This window comes from Erithacus rubecula (genome assembly GCF_903797595.1).
Source record: "Erithacus rubecula genome assembly, chromosome: 4".
In the NCBI taxonomy this organism is placed as follows: Eukaryota; Metazoa; Chordata; class Aves; order Passeriformes; family Muscicapidae; genus Erithacus; species Erithacus rubecula.
In genome coordinates, this window is record NC_136686.1 from 44,382,531 (window position 1) to 44,399,651 (window position 17,121).

The 17,121-nt window shown below is 39.0% G+C and overlaps 1 long non-coding RNA gene across 1 annotated transcript; it reads right to left on the minus strand.

Annotated features, from left to right (window-relative positions):
• Window positions 1-2,897: 2,897 nt before the first annotated feature.
• On the minus strand, window positions 2,898-7,951 carry LOC306801560. Its single transcript, XR_013774127.1, has 3 exons — window positions 6,779-7,951; window positions 4,599-4,746; window positions 2,898-3,253 (listed from the first exon to the last, which is right to left on the minus strand). It is a non-coding gene; the product is annotated as an uncharacterized lncRNA (long non-coding RNA).
• Between the last annotated feature and the right edge of the window lie 9,170 nt (window positions 7,952-17,121).

Sequence of the window (17,121 nt, forward strand, 5' to 3'; positions counted from 1 at the left end):
TAACTCAGGCATTCATAATTTAAATTCACATCATGTCCTAAGGAAACATATTATTCAAGTTATGACAGAGGGCAATGGAACATTTTGATTCCATCTGTGTAGACTGGTTATATATTCTTGGAGCCAGAGAAAGCATGACTTCATATATGTGTGACTTACTGGTTAGGACACTAAGTGCCCAAGGACATTAGAAGCTGACATTAGAGGTGGAGAAAGCTGTTATGATGAGTATTTCACCTAAAGATATCTGACAATCCAGTGGTTACAAAGTGTCTTGGGAAATGAAAGTTCATGTCCCCTTAGACAAATCTGAGTATATGTTTCACACATGGCAAATGACTACAGAAACCACTGAGGTTTTAGGAAGATCATTTCAAGCAGGATTTTTTTCTTTTCAGAATCATATTGATCAGATTTGATCTAGCAGTGTCTAATAAATCATGTACTGAAGAGGAACTGAATGGAGAATCATTCATGGACCAGGCATGAAAGAAATGTCAGACTGCACTACAGCTGGTCATGGACAGGAGCAGAAAAGTAAACACACAGGAAATTCTACTGGAGAAAATGACAGTATTTATGGCTCTCATATTTCCCAGGTTATTGAGCAGGCTAGAAGGAAAAGAGTAAGGAGACCTAGAGCTTCATTTGGGCTTTAGGTTTTTAAACTTTCACAAAATTATTTATCTGATCTGACCATTAAAACTTTTCCTTAAAAAATGAATGCGTGTAAAAACATTGGTGAGAAACTTGACTGGAAAACAAATAAATCAAAATCTTTTTTAGGAAAATTATCACTCTTGAATGAAAGCTGAGATAGTCACAGAAGTAATCAGCCAGTGCTGCTGCCAGCAGGTTAACTGGCAGAGAAGTGTTTATTGAGTTTATTTTGATTCAGAAAGATATCACATTTAATTCAGGCTCACAAAGGCCATAAGTTATTTCTTTTTATAATAGACTAGCTGCTAACAAATTGTTGCTGATGACACTGATGACTCACTGATGACATGCTAAAGTATCTGCCATTTCCCCAGCTATTCCAAATCTCTGAGATGTACATGCCTAGAAGTTTTGCTGCAGTGAAATCACTCTCATGCATTCTACTTTTCTCAGTAAGTGTTTTAGATCCCATATGATTTTTAATGGTTCTTAGGTAGAGATTTCTTTTCCAGTTTTTTCTGAAGACATTGTGCTTCAGATGCATTTCCTGTTCTTAATGTGAAGTATCTATTGGAGTTCCTGAGAAATATGCTAAGGTAAATAAAAATTATATTTTTAGCTTCAGGTTCTACTCAGATATCTTCTTCCTTTGTGGTGAATTCCTACTTTATTCCTCTTTCCCCAGCTGGCAGTCTTGACTACTTGCCCATCCAAGTCAGTCACACACCATAAACCCATCAGTGCTGTGTGAACTCTCCTCTTTTAGCTCATCTCCTTTGCAGCAGCAGTCACACTGCTGCCTGTTGGAGACACACATGGCAGACAAAAAATGCCTTGTTGTGAGGATGCAACATCCCATGGCACAGGGCAGCTAAGGGCTGAATAACCAGAAGTGTGAAACACCACAGACATGTGAAAGTATGACTGAGCAGAACCAAGCCACACTGAATTTGCCCCACCTCATCTGACCTACCTTCATCCCATAGAGCACAAAGTTTCACATCCTGCCTGCATCTTGTGTGAGAAAAGCATAGGACACTCTTCCCCTCCTGTTTACTGCATTCCTGAGGTGGGTTTGCTTCACAGTATTCTAATCTCTTGTCTTATTCGAAAATACACAAGTGGGCAGTGAAAGTGCAGCCCTTTTGGGCACCAATCCAAAGCAATATCAAGCCTCCTGTTCACTTCCCAGAGGGGAATGCCAGTGTAATTAAAATTAGTCACACATACAAGATGAGTGGATAAGAGTGAGAAAAAGATAAAGAAAATGAATTTATGGAAAGAAAAGTATAGCTAGACAGCGAAAATTAAACAGAGAAAAAAATGGTCATTTTTATGCAGTTTGGCAGCATCAGTGACCAGAATACACACAATTATCTGAGTGGCATTCAAGCACTGCAACTAGAGGATGGTAGTGGTAGTGATGAATTAGGTGTCCTTAACCAGCTGGTTTCAAGTGATTCTGGACTCCAGGCTTTTCCAGGGCTTTTCCAAGGCTATGTAAATTGAGAGAAAATAAACTTTCAATAAACTTTATTGAAAATATGTTCTCCAATATAAAATTGTCTCTGCCTTAATATCTGCGTGGTTAAACTTCGAGAAAAAAATACATCTGCTTGAGACAGGTTTCTTCTGCTACTGATTACTGACACTAGACTGCGTGGCCTTTGTTTACTGTGCTTGAGTATGTAACAGTTTACATCTAATTTTATCAGTCTCACTTTTCTTAACAAATTGTGAAGGGGACAAATACATAAGGGGTAGTAGACATAAGGGAATATTTCTTGGAAGTCTAGGAGGACAGTGAAGTTATGCAAGTAGGAATTTTGCAGGTATGTGAGGAAGTCTGTGACATAGGACTGCTCAATATGATGTTGATGGGAACTGGATAAGCAAATTTTTTTAAAAAAATTAATTACCTCTTCCTAGTGGAGGGCTGGAATTATGCTGAAATAGATCACTTCCATTGCACATTTTTTAACCAGTTTTTCTGTTTTGCTTTTCACCTCTTCATATTCACCAGATCTTGTATCACTCCTACTGAATAATCCATATTGGTGACCAGATTTGAAATTTTCCTGGGTATTTTCAATGTGTCCTCCCTACACTACACTGCAGACACCCTCTTGCTTTTTCACATCTGTAGAGAAGGAAGGAACTGCTTTGTTGTTAGAGAAAAGCCTCTGAACTTCCATAAGGTGGAAAAAAGGTGGAACTTCCATAAGGTGGTGGTATAAAGTGGAAAACATCAGATGGATAGAAAAACCCCAGAAGAAATAGCTCTTTGCCACTGCTCAATGGTGTGCAGAGGAATATACATTTACAGAGAGAATACCTGTACTCTGTCAGTCCCTAGTCAGAAACACCCCAATACTTATTTTCAAATACACATAGTTTGAATTAGCTCATGGGACTGAACTTCTCACATGGCAGATCCTTCACAGTAAAGACCTGTACATGGATACTTCATGTATCAGGAAAAATTAGTCTGCCAGGTACATGACAATTGTATCAGTTAAATTCCTACCACCTTCATACTCATCATACTGTGCCCCTTCTAATAAGATTTTGCGAGTGTCACAAAATGACAAGCCTGAAAAAAAGAAGATAGAGCCTGCTAAGGACAAAGAGCATCAGTGATTCTAGAAATGCTTTTCCTTTACATTTCCTACCTTATTGCATTTTCTACTTTATTATATTAATAGTTGTATCAAGTTTCTATATTTATTTGAACATTCATTTCCCCATGACAAAAACTGCACACAGTGTAGAACACCCCAGGACATAAGGAAGAAATCATGAAAGGAAAGGAGGACAAATCATCAAAGCAATTTCTGCAAGTGGCTGGGTAGTCCAGGGAGGAAGCATGTGCCTCTGAGAGGGGAATGTGGCCAGAGCTTTCGCCTGAGTCATCTCCAGCATGAAATTATTGCCATTTGGCAATGGCAACTAAGCTTTGTTCACAGACTGGCAAGACAGCTGTTTAGGATTCTTATTTCAAGTTTCTAGGTGATTACTGCAGTACCCATTACACTTGGAGCCTAGATTTACACAGTCTTTGTGCACGTATGAAGTTTATTAAAATTAATTTTTCCCCAAAGGATTTCTTTATTCTGTTTTTTTCACACACGCTCTTTGTGAGAGAAATGGCTCTTCCAAACTCATGCTTTTTGTCATAATAATTGGTTTACACCTCTTGGCAACTTTTCACGCTGTCTGTAAAGTACTGTTTCATTAGGGTCATTAAAAGGCAATATTTTCATCACAGTAAAAATCATAAAAATGCCTGAAAATTGTTATTAATGTTAATCATGTTGTCTTACTTATGAAGAAGCATTACTGCATATGCAGTCATACACAGATGAGGAAACAACGTTTGCAAAGCACTCTGGGAACTTAAGTGATAAGGTAACAATTATTAAATGAAACGCAATTCTGACTGACAATAGAGAAAAAAATTAATTTTTAAAGAAACATTCAATTGCTGTGAGAAGTTGATCATAAAGTGAGATAAAATTTTACATCATAATTCACTAGACCTGCACATTCCTGAATTATTTTAATGATACAATACTTCTTTCTGTTTCAAGGAATGTTTCATTTCTTCTTTCATTAAAAATGACAACTCAAGAGTTAAATTGCTAACACAAAGCTCTTGCTTTGATTACCCAGGATTTATTTATAGACTACAAAATAGAACAGTAACAGAAAAATCTACTTGGCAGTTCCTGCTTTTTTTCAGGTAGGGGGAGCCTGTGTTGTCATCAAGCCTCATCTACAAATTGTGAGAAGCATCTAGAATTTTGCCTCCAGAACAACCTAATGATCAAAGTAGCTCCAAATTTTTCAATTTCATTGTGACTGAAATTGTTTTTTTTCACAATTACCACCTGCAGTACACATTACAAGAGTGTTCAGCACAGGAGTGTTATATGTACTTGCTTGTTTTGTATTTAAGAGATGTTATGCCTAAACACAGTGCTCAAAACCAGGCAGTGCTATTGACAATTGAAAGTTGTGCAGAGCAAATGGCTTCCATGTGCAGCTCTGGATGTAGCTGTGGCTGATATCACCAGGAGCTGTTACCTAGGAAACTAAATGTGCTTGTGGACAATGTGTGAGCTCCTTCAGAGCTTCCTTTTTCACTAATACACTCAGACACTTCAACACTTTGATCCAATACTTGTGATATACCCTTGTCTGAATATCATCAAAACCCCAGTCATACAACTGGTCAGATTGGCTAGACTGGTCTTATTCAGACAAAAAAGAATTTTTGTTAAGATGAACCATCTTTTATCCACTATTTTTTTCTTGAGAGGGTGAGTGTGCTGCTTACATACTTATAGGAAGCATTTACCAGTAAAATGATGTCATGGAAAAGATTAAAATGCATAGCCATCATCAAATGCAGCATTATTTTGCCAAACAATAATACCAAAATTTGAAGTAAATTTATAAATTAAAAATATATATATATTGAATCACACAGATTATTTTCTTATTCAAGTCCTAAGATTATGGAGTTTTTGGACAAATATACCAAGATTTTACCTGTCATGGGAGCCTTTGTATGTGTACTTAATTCTTTTGCAGTTTGCTCTGGAGATAGTCATCCTTACATGTTTGTTTTTCCTTGCACATTACATGTTGGTGGCAAAGACAGCACTGAGTTTTCAAAACATTCAACTCAACAAATATTGAGGATTATCTTTACATTTAAAGTTAGCGGGAAAGTTTTTTTAGAATTGAAGAAAGCATTCTGTAATTTGGGATATACAGACACAAAACTGTATGCAAATATGTAAAGCCATGTGTGAAAGGAAGTTGCTAAAAATTGCAGTATCTCATGGCCACCAACCCTGAGGCTTGTACTAGCATCTAAAAAGTAAATTTAAGGGTTCCTGCCTATATCCTGGGTGGCATCCCTATCCATGGCAGGGCAGTTGGAAGTAAACAATTTTTAGGGTTGTTTCCAATCCTAACCATTCTATGATTCCATGGTCCTTCGTCTCATGGATATGAAGTTGTTAACAAATGAGTGTCGAGATACTATGACCAAATGATTCAGAAAAAAATCAGACCTGATTCCTCTATTTGCTGAGCCTTTCATAAATCATTAAATGCAGCAAACTGGCTGGTTTATAACACAATGTGATTTCTGAGAGAGAAGGAAGATATCTGATGTTTATCACAACATCACAAGGATGATCTGAAACAAAAAAACACGATGAAGCTGAGAGCATATGACAGTAATGAACGTGTATGCCAATAACCTAAGATTTAGAAATCCTCACAAGAACTGTTTGTATCAAAAATAGGAAAAAAAAAATCAGAAAATTTAGCTCTAAATATAAAAATCATTACAGTGATGCCCAGAATGACACGTTCTGCTCATATTACTCTCCTTGAAGAAATTTTATATTGTTAGCTATAGCAAGCAACTCTTAAGAGTATGCTTGTTTTGCAAATTGGCATATTTTTCTTTGTGGTCATTCCATACAAGAAAAAAGCCACATTTTTAAAATTATCTTTTAGTCAATTAAGCATTCTTTTTCTCCTTTCATCTGTAATGAACCAATTCTGCAACCAAGCATTGTAATTCTGTAAGAAACCAACCACCTAGTTATCAGCAGGCAAGTCTCAAAAGCACGTGTCTTTGAACTACAGTCCTTTTGTTTACATGAAAAGAAGCTGGACAACTTGGCAGGAAGATACATTTCTTACATGGCTCTGTACAGTGAGGTGCTGTAAGAGCAATGTTCTGGAGCAAGCCTGTTGAGAGAAAAGAGAACTAAAGGCAGCAGGGTTAGGAAAACCCATACAACTTTAGTTGTCAATGGTCAGAGACCTACAATTAACCTACTGACTGGTACTGGGGTTTTGTGCTTAGAAATTATACTGTCATGATTTTGCAAGAAATGAAATATTATTAATTTACTGACTTGAATTTTCTATTTTCTGTACTTTTACAGAGATTTTTCATTGGGATAAAATGCACAGAAATCAATCCAGCTGCTTCCAGACCACCGAAATACTCCAGACTCTGGGGATTATGATCCCTGCATTAGAAGGGACTTCTTGTTTTGCTTTGTCTTGTTTTGTTTTAACTGCTCACCTCTGGCAGAACTAGAAGTATTTATTTTCTGTCTTCACACTGTGAGTTCAGCAGGAGCCTAATTACCAGCCAGCATATTGTGATTGTCCAAGGAGTATCAGAAATGAGCAAATATATCAAGGTTTGCACCACGGCTCAGGAGTAACAGCTGCAGTCACTCACCAGCCTCAACTGTCAGCTCCATCTTCCTCCTGCATAAAAATAAACATTTCCCCCACAATAAAGTCTTTTTATAAAAGCAATAAAACAACTCAAGGGAGCATTGTTATCATGAGCTAATCACCCCCTTAGGGAATTAGAGGCACTTAGCTGCATCTAGAGCTTCAACACCTGAGGGGCTGTGATTATTTCATGATAACCAACAAGGCATGACAGACTGGGAGGTTAATTAGATAATATTCAAACTTGGTAATATTGAGTTTGAAGATTTCTTTTGAAGTTGTACAAGCAAAGCTCTGCTTATAAAACAGCAGTGGGACATCAGCACAGAAAGGATAATTAACATTTCCTACAAACCAACCAAGGTTTTGAATAGCTGAAGGAAAAAATAATAAAGTCAAAGTACTAAACCCTGAGGCACTCCTTTAACAATGAGTAATCCTGATGAGTTCACTCCCTGGAATCTTGGGCAGAAATTGACTCAAATTATATAATGCCGTTTAGTTGCTAACCCCTAAATGGTGGAGGCACTTCAGTCAGCCTCATACTACTTAACGGTCCATTGTCTCAAAGAATTTAGTGGGATAGTAAATGCAGTATTAATAATAAATATTCATCTGAGCTGCAGTCATAGCCATTGGTTATGAGCCACTGCACTGCCAGAGATTAAAGTCAAAAGTCACTGCCCACACATAAAATTGTACAAGCAGTAATTGTTTTGTGGAAGACTATTTTATTTTTGTGGACAGTGGCAGAGAAGTTTCAGAAGTGACTGTGTAGGCAGGGCTGGAGGGGTGCTGCACACGTGTCAGTGGTTAGCTGCCTGCCAGGACCTGGCCTATTAGTCCATGGGCTCCTTCCCACCCTCCTGATGCACCAGATGGGGACTGTGGGGTGAAGTGGCACATCTGGCTGGAATTTCACTGCCAAACCAAACAAATGGGCTCTGCATCAGCTCGCTGATCTGAGACATGCTGAGGCCATATGAGATGGGAATATCACACAAGGTATGGTGAAGAGCTGCAGGTTACTGAGAGGAGTGGGATATTTCTAGAAACAATCTGTAACTTTTAAAGGAAATTTTTTTTTTAATCGACCATCAGTTTAAAAAAATAACAAACTTGGCTATCTCTGACTTGTTTACTTGGAAAATGGAAAATGGAGATGACTGTTGGTGTATCAAATATCTCTGATTTGGACAGCTTTCTCTTTAAACTAATTCGTGTTGAGTTGGCATCGAATTAAAGAATATAGCCAAGCACTGCAGACCACATCACTGCAATGAAGTTGAGATTGCTGGTCAGTCAGAAATTTGCCCATAAAGGCCATTCTGAGGTAATTCTGATTTAAGACAATCAAAACATTTCACTGGAACCTGTAGATTCCATCAACACCTTTGACAGGGAATCGAGTGATTTTGTGTCCTTTCTCACCAGCCTTCCACTCTGCTGGTCAGGTTCTGGCAGCTTGCCTGGCTGCCAGGCTGGCTCCCCTCCCTGCCTGCCTCCGTGGGCACTCACAGCCAAACACTCCCTGTCCCTGCAACAGTCCCTGTCCCTGCCCTGGCACACCTGGCATCAAGATTTCCTGCCTTACAAAAAAAAGATAAAAACCCCCTACATGTAATTCAAGAGGTTGCACAGATTTTTTTACATGCTTTTTCTCAAAATAATTTGTAAATCTTCACTTTTTGTTTCCACGCTAAAACACATATTAAAAAAATTGACCTCTAGAGTCCTGCACAGAACTTAAAATTTAATAGAAAAAAAATTATTTTCATATATGAAGGAAAAAATGCATATTCAGATGCCAATGAAACAAGGATATATGGCCACTAGAAAAAATATTAAGAAGAAAATACAGAAAATGGTCACATAATTTTTCTCCGAAGCTTAAGAGTTTGCAGATCATTCTTCTTTTTAGATATGAAACAACAGGCAGCTACAAGGATGCCCCAAAACTTCTTTTCTACCTCACCAGTCAGATGAGCAAATTTCCAAAGGTGCTGTTACAGTGGCTAAAGAGAACAGTCTGATGATCCCTTTGTAATAAATTTCTGAGAACAGATTGCTCAAGTTTGTAGAGAAGTTTTTATTCTATGCAAAAAGATTAAAAATAGGAATGGAGAGCAAGGGTAAAAGCTACATGAAAATACTTAAATTACATCTTCCTCCATTGTCATATGCACCAATCATTATTTAGAGAGCAGATTACCCTTTCCAAAGTTCTTTGTCCCATATAATTTCTCTCCTTCATCAACATGATCTTTAAATGCTTTCTTTTACATTTACTTAATTATTTATTCTTTTTATGTGTTTATATATATTTTTATCACTAAGACATCAGATATTTAAATCACTAGGAACACATCATCCCATTAGAGTATCTCAGATCACCTGTCCTTTAATTTATACTTATGAAGTAACTAGTGACATTTGTGGTATAAATCACATACATGTTCAATTAATACACTTAAAATAGAAGTGCAATTGCATTTTAGGAAAAAAAATAATTGAAAACTTCTCCCACTGGATATAATCCAGCATCCTCTAAATCAGAGGAAAGAGCCTCTGTAGTCATTGGAGCTCTTCAGACTTCTTTGAGAAAATGTATCTTCAAGATTAAATATCTGGAAAAAAATACACCAGGATGTCATGTGGGTTCATTAGTGTTCCATGAGGCCACTGATCAATATAGCCTTTGTTGTTTCTGCTGCTGTTATCCGAGATGTCTTTGAACTCAATAAATAAGTGCCAAGATTTCAAGAACCTCAGTGCCAGCAGGGAGAAAGGGAAGAAATCTTAGCACCAGGCTTGCTTGAAAGAGTGATCAGAGGCTTGGTTCTGTGGTAAAAAATCAGTCAGTTCACTGCACAGACATGGTCCTAACAGATTTTGAACAGGCATAATCAGAGCAAAACTGAAATCCAGCCTGCCCATGTCGAGGTGAATGGCATCCCCAGAAGCCTTCCTTTGGAGCACACACTCACCTCTGTGTTTCCACTCATCTCCACCATGCTACTTCCATATTTGATTGCAACAATTCTTTGTTGCATGTTCAACAGTACTAGATGTTTTCACTTCAACAGCCTTTCTTTCATCCGGTATCTAGTACAATTTATGATTTCTCCATCGTGATAACTTTGCACATTTACCATCCTTATCATAGATACAGTTTTGCAGCTTCTTATTAGGTAATAATTTCATGTATCAGGTAGACCAGCTATCCCTTCTAAGCCTTTTTGTAAGCAATTTACACAGGGCATGATTTTGGTGAGATTCACATAGAACATATATGTGCATATGGATGGAGTAGTAAAAATCCTTTCTGTCAGCAGGTGCACCAGCAAAGCAAGAACCTAAGAGTGTCCTGCTTCCATTGCTATTAGGCTCATTTGGTATTCAGGAAAGCCATAAGGATGTTAAGGTTACAATGGTATAAACACTCAGCTGCAGTTGTTCTTAACATTGACTCCCGTGGGGCTGCCAGAAGAGAAAAGAATACATGTGAGTTTACACAATAACTAATTTATGTTGTGCCTCTAGCTTTCAGTGTCATCTATACTGTCTACATAATTTTTCTGGTCTGAGCAGTGCATCAGGATCTGTGCATGAATACAGATATTTATGTACATTGCATGTTATCAGCTTATTGATATGTAGTAAAATTCTCCTACTTTTACCAAAAAACTCATAGCAATTTACTACTGAGGGGAACACATTGCTCCTTCCTCTGTTTGCATTGCCACTCCCTGGAAATCTTTATTTCTTTTTTAGTGAAGAATGGGAAATAATTTATTTTTGTTACTTCATTTGGCATCTTCTTTTGCCCAGCTGAAAATATTTTGGAAAAAAGAGAAGGTCAGTCACGAGGTATGCTGTTTAAAAACAGTGAGAAATTGATTGATTAGTCATAAAACCCTTAGCCATAAATGGTTCTGATCTCCTCTTTTAAACAACTGTTGCTGAAATATTGTCTGAACACTGAGAGCAGATGGGAAGGATGAGAGGAAAACAAGAGAGACATCTCACAGAAGTCAAAGATTTTCCATGCAAGTAAAGTTACTCACAACTATCAAGAGTCAGCATTTTATGCTGTAACTCATCATAACTTGATAAAAAAAGGTTAACACTCATTCTGCTTCTCCTTTGCTCATGCTTTGGGTAAGACTTTCTCCTCTCTGTTTCTTTCTTTGATAGCTACGGCACATATCAAAATCCATAAGCTGAGAAGTTTTCAAGTGCTTTCCTAGTGGAAGACCTCATCTCAAGAAGAGATGCAATTTTGCAAGCTGCCTTTCTACCTACTTGACATTTTGTGGGCCAGCTCCCTTGAGTGAGTCAGGTCCCTGTCACAATTGCAGTAGTGGCTCACATGGAAAAGTAATGGGAGGAAAGTATTTCACATATGTGCAGCTGTCTGCTGTGTCACTCCAGCTGGTGGAAATAAACTCTAGAGATCAACCAGTTATTTGGGAAACACCACTGGTTGATAGGCCACAGTAGGTTGTTATCTGTGTTTATACAGCATACCAAGAAGGTAAATGTCAGAAGGCAAACTCTAGAGAGGGTCCTCCCACCTCCCAAGTGTACATCCTCACCCACAAATCCTGTATTCCCACTTCATGCTTTGATTTAAGGGTATGTCAACTAGCTCTAATCCAAAATTTCTGTCAAACACTCATACTTTTTTTTTGTTTTGTTTTGGTTTTTTTTTTTTTTTTTGCATTTTTGTGTATTTTTTATAACACTCTGCATTTCCTCTTTATTGATAGTGGAGTAATTGGAAGTGGCACTCTCTTATGATTCATAAAAAGGCTGAAAAAACTGCTGCACACCTTCCAATTTAATTGATCAAGCAGGTTATGATACAATGGAAAATGGACAAAGTATAAAACAGAAGTCAGGAAGTTAACTGAAGAGGTAATCTAAAGGTATTAGCAAAAGATAATCAACCTAAGTTACTAAGACCAACAAAAAGGAATAAAATGGAATACTAAAGAATTATTTTCTCTTTTGAAAGAAGAAGGTTATTGAATTAATATTTTAATTCATTTAATGTACCGTGTATTTTATTCCCTCATTCACTGGAGAGGACACTAAACAACACGAGGTCTACAGATCTTTGGGGTGAGAAAACTACCCAGGAATGTTAAAAGAAATTACTTTAGAAAGAAGTGTAAACCTAAGGCTTCCATAAACAACATACAAAGGTATTGGCACGCTCGAGTTAGCTGAGGTATCAAAATCCCTGGAACAGCCTTCTGTTAGACTTGTTAAACCCCTTGAGAAACAGCCGAATATTGTGCCATGGATCATCACATCAGCATTGCACAGATAGAATGAGAAGACTCGAGAAATTAATGACAAACCTGTATTTTTAATAATTGAATGATCCATTAGCTATACAGTTAGCACAGGTAAGATTGTACGTGGAGTTTTGCTGTAACTGAGGATTATTTAAATACAGTATCAAAATCCCCTTTTGTTTACAGTGAAACAGTCCAAAAAGTAGGCCAATAAATTCTTCAAGCACTTGTACACTCACAGACACAGAATATTGCTAAACTTCTTCAACCCAGCTAGGCAAAACGTGCCGACCTGGGAGCTGCACAGATGCTGCAAACACAATGAAATAACCACTCGCCGGTGCTAGATCTCTGTCTCCCGGGTTCCTTTTGTAGGCTATGTCTATGCCATGACACAAAGGCAGTTGTTGCACTGCTCGGCCGGCGCGCAGTGGGAATCGCAGCTCTGACACTCAGCGCTGCCCTCCAACGGGAGAGCGCCCTGGGCAAACGCGGTGCCAGCGGCACCTGGGATGAACGGGGATTTAAGTGGATTTTTGCCCATTGCTGGGCAGTTTCCCTGCACATGCCTGGCGGCGACACGGGCCGCAGGAGCACCGGGACAACTGGCCGTGCGTGTCCCCGAGCCACAGTTCGCCCGGCGGCCACGAGATGGCGGCTGGGGCTCGGCAAGGCCGCGGATCCCAGACCCGCCATTCCCTCAGCTGCCCCGGCCGCGGATCCCAGACCCGCCATTCCCTCAGCTCCCCCGGCCGCGGATCCCAGACCCGCCATTCCCTCAGCTGCCCCGGCCGCGGCTGTGAGGGAGAGCGGGGGGAAACCCGGCCCCTCACCGCGCATCCCCACCGCCGCCGTCTGAAGGTAAAAACAGAGACCGTCCCTAGTACAAAATACACTATCATGATCTCTCTGGTGCTCCCCCGCTGCCTTTGCTGTCAGCTCTGCCTCTTTGCTTTGCGTGCTCCTGCGGGGCAGGACAGCAGCTGGGACAGTGCCAGGAGTTAGAGGGAAGGACAGTTGTTGTGCTGGTCACCGCTGCCCGTGCCTGCTCTGCGGGCTGGGCTTGGAGGCTGAGCTCGCTCCCAGGAAAATTCCCAACAGCGTTAATCTGAAGGATGCAGCAGGGGTCTGTGTAGGTTTGCCGGCATACACATATTTAAATACATTAAGACATGCGAATTACCTTTTTTTTTTTTTTCCCTTATCTTAATATTTTTCCAAAATCCATACTCTTCTTTTGTGGATGGATTTCTGGGTTCCTTGGGAGCCATTCCCATGCATTCCATGGAGAGCCACTGGAATAGATTCAGGTTTCTTGACTTCAAAGGGTCACAGTGTTGGAATTTACCTCTCTTCTGCTTTTGGCAACAACAACCTCTGTGTAAATCTGATAATATGGGCAGCAAACACATGTTAGGTTAGAAAACGGTACAGCAGCTGCTGTGCCACTGGTAGTAACTTAGTCAAATAGATTCAGTAATGTCCAATATTTAGACATGTACTCTTGCAAATACAATGGGCCTTTGGGGTTCAGGGAAAGCTGATAAAGCACCTCCCTGATTCTGGACACTAAATGCAATAAGGCTAATCATAATAATCCTTTTAAAAACAAAACTTTCAGCCCTTCCTATTATATTAGACCTTAGAAACTGAAAAACAATATTTAAGGCAAAAATTTTATCAAAGCCAGATTTTAGGTATTTTGATGGTTTGGTTTTATTTTTTTTCCTCCTGAGGAGTGGGGAGGGCATGGGTTTTTTCCTCAAAAATTAAAGTTCTGTAGTGCTTTCCCTCTCTGCTCTGCAGGACATTTTTCTCCTTTGAAACATCTTGAGGTGTCCAGCTGTCCTGCTGTGATGGAGAACAGTGAAGTACCTTCATCAGAGTATTAGGGGAGCAGTTCTCTGGCTTAGGTGCTCTGTTGGAATTAAAATCAAATGTAACTGCAGGACCACCTCTGTTGCATTCCAATTCAATTTCTGATTAAATCACTTATTGCCACTGTTAATATTTGTTACATTAATGTCTATAAACCAAAATTTGCAAGAGACCCCATTGTGTTAGGCACCATGAAAGCAGAGAGCAGTGTGCTCTCAGCTGTTGTTTCCCCATCTGTCAAGTGAGGACAATGTGCTTGCTCTCCACAAGTATATGAGCACTAATTAATTAATATTTGTAAAAGGATATGTAAATGCTAAGTATCATTTATGAGTTTTAGTATAAATGAAGATTTGTGGAGAGGTGGTGGAGAGAAGACACAGATGGTATTAGAGGGCCAAGAGAGCAGCACAGAGTGCCAGGATTAGCCTGGAAGAAGAAGAAAGGAAGCAAAGCAAAGTATATTTTTAGCTAAAGAAGCACTGTTTTTTTTTGCCTAACAAAAGTAGAGTGAGAGTGCAAGGGATATGAGCAGTATACAAATGAGTTTTAAAAGAAAGCCCAGCACAACAGTGGTCTGAAACTGGGTGGAACATGCTGGAAATAGAATGGTAATAAAAAAAAATTAAAAGAAATACACAAGAAGAGCCCTACTAATGTTCTTAATACAGTGATTTATACATGCATTTTTTTTAAAGTGCCTCCTGTACTGTTACAATGTTAACCCCTTGCTCAGCAAAACAAAGGAAGTGATGAGAGGTCCTGCTCTACCCAGGTGAGTGAGATGTAGGTGCTCATAGAATTGTGGCCCCAAAATTGGCCAGAAGGCAGGTGATGAAAATATTATAGACACACAGTACTGCATGATACTGTGTTATATGAGCTGTTCTGAACTTTGTGAGTAGCTCCATCAGGGAATGTCCAGCAAATTAGAGAAAGTGGTTCTGGACAGAGCAATCGTGTCTTCTTTCAATGACATCCAATGTCCATGTGGGCACTTCAGTTTTTTTCTATACTGTGTAGGTCAAGCACTTGCTTAACTTTCCTAGTTAAAAAGATGTATTTTATAAAATAGAAGAATAGTATTGCACCACAATGTTTTCCAAATACTGGGAAAAAATATTTATAAATATTCATATTAGAGACCCAAACTAAATTTTAGTTTGACTTTACTCTTACCAATCTTTTATTTCCTTTCCAGGAATGTTCAAGACCACAGCTTTTACTGACACAAGTATATATGAAGTGCAGGCTTTGGAAGTGAACTGCTGCACTAGTTCTACAAAGTCAACTTCAAAATTGCACTGTGAGATGTAACTCTTGCAATTTTCTATTTGAGTTTTAGCTGAAAAAAATTAAGAATACAATGTCACTAACGCAGAAAACCAGAACGATGCACAGTACTCATTTCAAGAACATGCAGTAAAGTGTTTGTGAATGGTCCCACAACAACATTAACTAAATCAGGAAGCAACCAAATATTCAAAAGGAATGGAGAAATCCAAGAATTGAATGATCTGCTCAGACACTTCACAAACAGGCCCAACAGGCAACATTTTCCCAAGAGATTGCTCATGGAAATTATTTGCTTCATTTCAGTTGTTAACAAGCATGAACAGCTGAGCTCCACCTCCTCTGCTGCACAGAAGTGATCTCCAAGGCTTTTTCCTAGCAGCACTACCAGAAAATGAATGAAATAGATTTGAATAGGTCCTCCTCTGTTATTTCACTGATCCTGAAATCCATCTGGCTGCTTTGAGTAAATGTGGAGAAAAAACATGAAAAATATATATCCTGGGTTTACTTTGATCTCTAAAAATAAGGATGATTTTATTTTAGGTATATAATAATATTGCTAACCTCTGTTCACTAAGCAATCCTTGCTTTTCCCTTGGCTCTCAGTTTGACACATCTCCAGCATGAAATGGACTAAGATTGCCATGAAACTGAAAGCTCTGAGTGTGGAAATTGGGGAATGCATAGACAGATTCTTTTTTTCCTTTTTAAACATATGCCAATGAATAAGTCCTTTTTTTTCCCCCTCTCATAAGTTTTTTGAATTTCTTGGTAAATATCACTACAAACCTTGGCTAGAAGGCCCAAAGCAATTTCCCTTAGGGGACTTCTGTCAGAGCCACAGGATATCAAAGGCCAAAATCCAGGGATTGACACAACCCTGAAATGGTACACTGGTCCTGGTGAAAACTGCCACGAAGATCAGGTCACTTTTTGACATGAGCTTTGCCAGTGGGAAAGCAAAAGAAAAGCAGGAGATCACTGCAGAGCACTAAAGAAAGCCAGGAAGCAGCTGCAAATGTTCTGATACTGACATACATGTTTGGCCACCATGAGGGGTTGAAAGGAGCAAGCATGGATGTAGAGGTAAATCTCAGAAAGGATGGGCACATTAAACTATGGTTGTTAGGTGCATTGTCTGGTCAAAGTTGTGAGACAGCTTTCTTGCCTATGAAACATTGTTCAGAAAATTAAAACGTCTAAACATGTAAAATAAAATATGAACATAAACACTTTGATTCACAGTACCCTTAGTGCACAGTAAACATCTATACCATTCTTACCTGAGGCATACATGATGTAAAGATGCTTTCTAGGAAGAGACAATTGCTTAATATTGGCAGAGTATTCTTTGCAATCTTTATGGCATGCTGGTTGTAGCAATCTGCTGCATGTAACATTTGGACAGACCACATTTAAGATGGTTAAGAAGAATTTCTGCTTCCAAAACTTGCACTGAAATAAAACCTTCCTTACTTGAGCAGGCCTCCCAACCTAGATGGGCAGGTTTTATGGGGAAGGCAAGGAGCATTTACTTGTCAGCTTACACACATATGGCAAAGGGCAGGACCCTTGTAAAACTTGAATGAGCCCATGGCTGGGGATCTGCCTCTTTAATGTCCATGAAGCCACTGAGTATTTAATAATAACCAAAATTCCAGGAAACAGAAACACTAAATGACACAGAACCTACTACTTTGTT